This window comes from Orcinus orca, chromosome 11, assembly GCF_937001465.1.
Source record: "Orcinus orca chromosome 11, mOrcOrc1.1, whole genome shotgun sequence".
Lineage (NCBI taxonomy): Eukaryota > Metazoa > Chordata > Mammalia > Artiodactyla > Delphinidae > Orcinus > Orcinus orca.
This window is the reverse complement of record NC_064569.1, coordinates 17,889,426-17,895,842: the sequence shown is the minus strand read 5'-3', so window position 1 is coordinate 17,895,842 and position 6,417 is coordinate 17,889,426.

Genomic DNA, 6,417 nt, shown 5'->3' with positions numbered 1-6,417 from the left:
CTAGGTATATGGTTAGGTTTTTATTTGAGATTTTTCTGTTTCCTGAGGTAAGCTTGTATTGCTATAAACTTCCCTGTTAGAACTGCTTTAGCTGCATCCTTTAGATTTTGCATCATTATGTTTTTGTTTTCATTTGCTTCCAGGAATTTTTAAATTTTTCTTTGATTTCTTCAGTGATCCATTTGTTGTTTAGTTGTGTACTGTTTAGCCTCCACTTTCTTGTGTTTTTTACAGTTTTTTTCTTGTAGGTGATTTCTTGTGCCATAAGGTTGTCAGAAAAGATTCTTCTTTTTTTTTTTTGGCCATGTGGCATGTGGGATCTTAGTTCCCTGACCAGGGATTGAACCTGTGCCCCCTGCATTGGAAGCATGGAGTCTTAACCACTGGACCACTAGGGAAGTCCCAAGATTCTTGATATGATTTCAATTTCCTTAAATTTACTGAGACTTGTTCAGTGTCCTAGCATATGATCTATCCTGGAGAATGTTCCGTGTGCCCATGAAAATGTTGTGTATTCTGCTGCTTTTGGATAGAATAATATATATATGTGATATATATATAAAATGATATATATATATCATATATCTCATATAAATTATATATATATAAAGTTATTCTGGTCTAATGTGTCATTTAAGGCCAGTGTTTCCTTGTTGATTTTCTGTTTGAATGATCTGTCCATTAATGGGATGTTAAAGTCCCGTATTATTGTTGTGTTACTCTTAATTTCTCCTTTTATGCTTGTTAATATTTGCTTTATATATTTAGGTACTCCTATGTTGGGTGCCTATATATTTATAATTCTTATATCTTCTTGGATTGATCCTTTGATCATTACACAATGTCCTTCTTTGTCTCTTATAACAGTCTTTGTTTTATAGTCTATTTTGTCTTATGTAAGTACTGCTACCCTACGTTTCTTTTGATTTCCATTTGCATGGAATAACTTTTCCCAACCCCTCACTTTCAGTCTGTGCTGTGTCTTTAGATCTGAAGGGAGTCTCTTTTATGGGTCTTGTCTTGGTATCCATTCAGCCAGTCTATGTCTTTTTATTGGAACATCTAACCTATTTAAACTTAGAGTTATTATTGAAAGGTATGTACTTATCGCCATTTTTGTTAATTTTTTTCGGCTTGTTTTTGTAGCTCTTTTTTATTCCTTTCTTGTTCTTTTGCTCTCTTCCTTTGTGACTTGATGACTATCTTTAGAGTTATGTTCAATTTCTTTTCTTTTTTTTGTGTGTTATCTAATATAGATTTTTGGTTTGTGGTTACCATGAGGTTTATATATAGCAATCTCTACATATGCATGATTATTTTAAGTTCTTGATCTTTTTTTTTGTTGTTGTTTGTTTGTTTTTTGCGGTACGTGGGCCTCTCACTGTTGTGGCCTATCCCGTTGCAGAGCAACAGGCTCCGGACGCCGAGGCTCGGAGGCCATGGCTCACGGGCCCAGCTGCTCCGTGGCATGTGGGATCTTCCCAGACCGGGGCACAAACCCGTGTCCCCTGCATTGGCAGGTGGACTCTCAACCACTGCGCCACCAGGGAAGCCCTAAGTTCTTGATCTTTTAAGTTCAAATGCATTTTTAAAATTCTGTATTTTTACTTCTTCACCCATGTTTACTGTTTTTGACATCATATTTTACATCCTGTTGTTTTGTGTATTCCTTAACTACTTGTTGTGGGTATAGATGCTTTTACTACTTTTGTCTTTTGACCTTCCTACCAGCTATATAGGTGGTTGACTTACTACCTTTTCTGTATATTTGCCTTTACCAGTGAGTTTTTCTTCATGTAATTTTCATATTTCTAATTTTGGCCTTTTCTTTTTTTTTGCTTAGGGAAGTCCCTTTTAACATTTCTTGTAAAGCTGGTTTGGTGGTGCTGAACTCTTTTAACTTTTGCCTGTTTGTAAAACTTGTGATTTCTCCATCAAATCTGAATGAAAGCCTTGCCAAGTATTCTTAGCTGTAGGCTTTTCCCTTTCATCATTTTCAATATATCCTGCCACTCCCTTCTTGCCTGCAGGGTTCTGCTGAGAAGTCCGCTGATAGCCTTATGGGAGTTCATTTGTATATAACTTATTGTCTTTACCTGGTTGCTTTTAATATTCTCTCTTATCTTTAACTTTTGCCATTTTAATTACAATGTGTCTTGGTGCAGTCCTCTTTGGGTTGATCCTGTTTGGGACTCTCTGTGCTTATTGGACCTGGATATTGCTTTCCCAGGTTAAGGAAATTTTCAGTTACTACTTCTTCAAATATATTCTCAGCCCTTTTCTCCCATCTTTTCCTTCTGGTACTACTATAATATGAATGTTAGACTGCTTGATGTTGTCTTTGAGATCTACTAAACCATCCTCATTTCTTTTTTCTGTTCAGCTTCAGTGATTTCCACTACTCTCTCTTCCAGTTTGTTGATCCATTCCTCTGTATCATCTAATTTACTGTTGATTCCTTCTAGTGTACTTTATATTTCAGTGATTATATTCTTTATCTCTTGTGTTTCCTCTTTATATTTTCTAACTCTTTGTTAAAAACTTTTAACTTCTCATTCTCTTCATCTAATCTTCTTCTGAGTTCTTTGAGTATCTTTATGATAATTACCTTGAACCCTTTATTGGGTAGATTGCTTATCTCCACTTCACAGTTCTTCTGGGATTTTATCTTGTTCCTTGTTTTGGAATATATTCCTCTGTTGCCTCATTTTGCCTAATTTGCTGTTTTTATTTTTATGTATCTGGTAGGTTGGCTATGTTTCCCGACCTTGGAGAAGTGGTTTTTTGTGGGAGACATCCTATACACCCCAGCAGTGTACTCCCCTCTGGTCATCAAAAGTATATGCTCTAGAGGTGCTCTCTGTGTGGTCTGTGTGTGTGTGTCCCTCTTTTGTGGTGGGCTGACTACCATGAGCTGTCTGATACATGTGGCTGGCTCTGGTTCAGTTGATTGCCAGGTCCCATCTTGTGCAGAGGCTGCTGGACCCTGGTGGGTGGTGCTGGGGCACAAGGTGGCTTGCTGCAGAGCCCTATAGCATCTCAGGGCTAGTGCTGGCTCACTGGTGGTTGGAGCCAGGTTCTGCAGTAAGTAGCTGTGGGGTCAGGAGTTCTGGATTTAATTTTGTCCTGCTGGTGGATGGGTCAAGCTCATGATATATATAAATATATATATGTGGCATCTGGGGTATCCCAAAGCTTGTGTTCCTCTCCTGGTGGTTGGGGTCAGATCCCAAGGTGGGTGGTTGAGGAACCCAAGGTATCCCAGAGCTGGTGTTGACCTATTAGTAGGTGGGCTGGATCCTAACATGGCAGGCTGCAGGGCTGCCATAGTCCTGGGGCTGATGTCTGCCTGTTGGTGGTGATGTCTGCCTGTTGGTGGTGGGGCTATGTCCCCACCTACCTAGTTGCTTGGCCATAGGAGGTTCAGTGCTGGTACCAATAGGGCAGTGCGTGGGACCATGTCTTGGCAGAAAAAAGCTAGAGGGAAGATTCCAAAATGGTGGTTCACAGCAACATTTTTCTCATGGTAGAACAAGCTGCCCAAAATTGCTGTCACCAGTGTCCTTGTCCCCAGGATGAGCTTCAGTATCTTCTTGCCTCTCTGGGAGGCTCTCCAAAATCATCATGTGGGTCTGACCCAGGCTCCTTTCAAATGACTACTTCTGACTTGGGTCCTGGACCATGTGAGATTTTGTGTGTGCTTTTTAAAAGTGGAGTCTGTATTTCCCACAGCCCTCTGGGTCTCCCCTCCCAGGAGTAAGAACTACTAACTTTCAAAGCAAAATGTGCTGGTGGCTCATCTTCCCAGTGCAGGAGCCACAGGCTAGGGAGCCTGATGTGGGGCTTGGGCCCCTCTTTCCTTGGGAAGAACCTCTGCAATTGTAATCATCCTCCTGTTTTTGGGTCACCCATCTGGGGTATGTGTCTTGACTATATTGTGTCTCCACTCCTTCTACCCATCTTGTCGTGGTTCCCTCATTATACCTTTAGTTATAGAAGATCTTTTCTGCTAGTCTTCTAGTCTTTATTATCAATAGAATATTGTGTATAGTTTTAATATATGTATATATATATGTATATAATATTGTATATAGTTGTAAATTTGGTATGAGTATGGGAGGAGCTGAGCTCAGTCTTCTTACTCCTCAGTCTTGGCCATCCTCTAGGAAGCTCTGTTAACACCTTTTGAATTAACTATTTACTGCCCCACATTTTAGCTTGGGAATTTTCTATTGACCTGTTTTCTAGCTTGCTGATTCTCTCCTCAGCCATATGCAGTACTGATGAGTTCATCAAATACATTCTTTATTTTCATTATGGTTTCTGTTTTCCAGCATTTCCATTTGATTCTTTATTAGAGTTTCTATTGCTCTTCTTACATTAGCAATCTGTTCTTGCGTGTTGTCTACCTTTTTCATTAAAGCCTTTAACATATTAATCACAGTGATTTTAAATTCTGTCTGATAATTCCTACACTTGGGTCATATGTTCTTTGCTGTGTCTGGTTCTGATCCTTGCTCTGTCAATTCACACAGTTTTTTTTTCTTGTCTTACAATTTTTTGTTGAAAGCCAGACATGATGTATTGAGTAATAGAAATAAAGATAATTAGGCCTTTAGTGTAAAGTTTTATGTTAATTTGTCTGGGTGTTTGCCTGTGTTTAATGCTCATAGTAGCTCCAAATTTCCATAGGCTTCAAATTTCTCTAATATCACTTGTTTTGACTCATCTATTGACTTTGGGCTTCCTAAGTGCTTTCCTCAGAGAGAATATGCATCTTGTAAATTTTCAGCTGTAATCCTCTGTTATTACATTGGAAACTTATTAGCCTGGAGGTAATGTGTGTAAGAAGAGAAGTGTTCCATGATACTATGGTTAAATTTCAGACTTTTAGAAGGCCTGTGTCCCTGGGCTGTGAACTTCATAGGTGTTTCATAGTTTTATTTTCTCAAATTAATTGAGGCAGGAAGACACCTGTGGGTTAAAATAGGAGAAATGCCCTTCCTCCAGATGGGATAAGGCTATTATAAGGTCTTTTTCCTTAGAAAGTAGGACTTTGCTATGCAGGATCTTCTGAGCATATTTTACAATGATTTCTCTTCTTTACCCTAACCAGAGCCCTAAAAGGATCTTTCTCAGTTTGTCACCCTGAGAACCTGGTGGGACTCCAGGTTACTCTGAACTGTTCCTACCAGTTTATGGCTCCACATCTTCTGCTCCAAATAAACAGATCTCAGCTCTGGCTCTGGATCAGACTATGTTTCAAGATTGGTGGTTCACCTTGTGACCTCAGTTCTCTGATGGTGCAAGAAAAGTTGTTGATTTACAGCTTGCTCAGTTTTCCTGGAAGGATGGGAGTTACAATTTTCAATTAATATTGAGCTAAAATCAGAAGTTATTGATTATTCTTTTGATCTGAGTCTAAGCTGTTTCCTTAGGAATTTCCTTTGTCCCTCTCCTGCATGAGAGCCTTGAATTCCTGGATCCTTCATTCATTTTTTCTTGGTAAACTTCTTATTTTAGTGGAGTCTTCCAGTATTTTCCCAGGAAAAGTGCATGGGAGTAAAGTTTTTAAGACTTTGCTTTTGAAAAGTATATTCTACCTTCAGGTTTGAGTCATATTTTGACTGGACATAGAATTTTTTTTTAACATCTTTATTGGAATATAATTGCTTTACAATGGTATGTTAGTTTCTGCTTTATAATAAAGTGAATCAGCTATATGTATACATATATCCCCATATCTCCTCCCTCTTGTGTCTCCTCCCACCGTCCCTAGCCCACCCCTCTAGGTGGTCACAAAGCACTGAGCTGATCTCCCTGTGCTATGCAGCTCCTTCCCACTAGCTATCTATTTTACATTTGGTAGTATATATAAGTCCATGCCACTCTCTCACTTTGTCCCAGCTTACCCTTGCCCCTCTCTGTGTCCTCAAGTCCATTCTCTGCATCTGCGTCTTTATTCCTGTCCTGCCCCTAGGTTCTTCATAACTTTTTTTTTTTTTAGATTCCATATATATGTGTTAGCATATGGTATATGTTTTTCTCTTTCTGACTTACTTCACTCTGTATGACAGACTCTAGGTCCATCCACCTCACTACAAATAACTCAATTTCGTTTCTTTTTCTGGCTGAGTAATATTCCATTGTATATATGTGCCACATCTTCTTTTCCATTCATCTGTCGTTGGACACTTAGGTTGCTTCCATGTCTTGGTTATTGTAAACAGTGCTGCAATGAACATTGTGGTACATGACTCTTTGTGAATTATGGTTTTCTCAGGGTATATGCCCAGTAGTGGGATTGCTGGGTCGTTTGGTAGTTCTATTTTTGGTTTTTTTAAGGAACCTCCATACTGTTCTCCATAGTGGCTGTATCAATTTACATTGCTACCAACAGTGCAAGAGGGTTCCCTT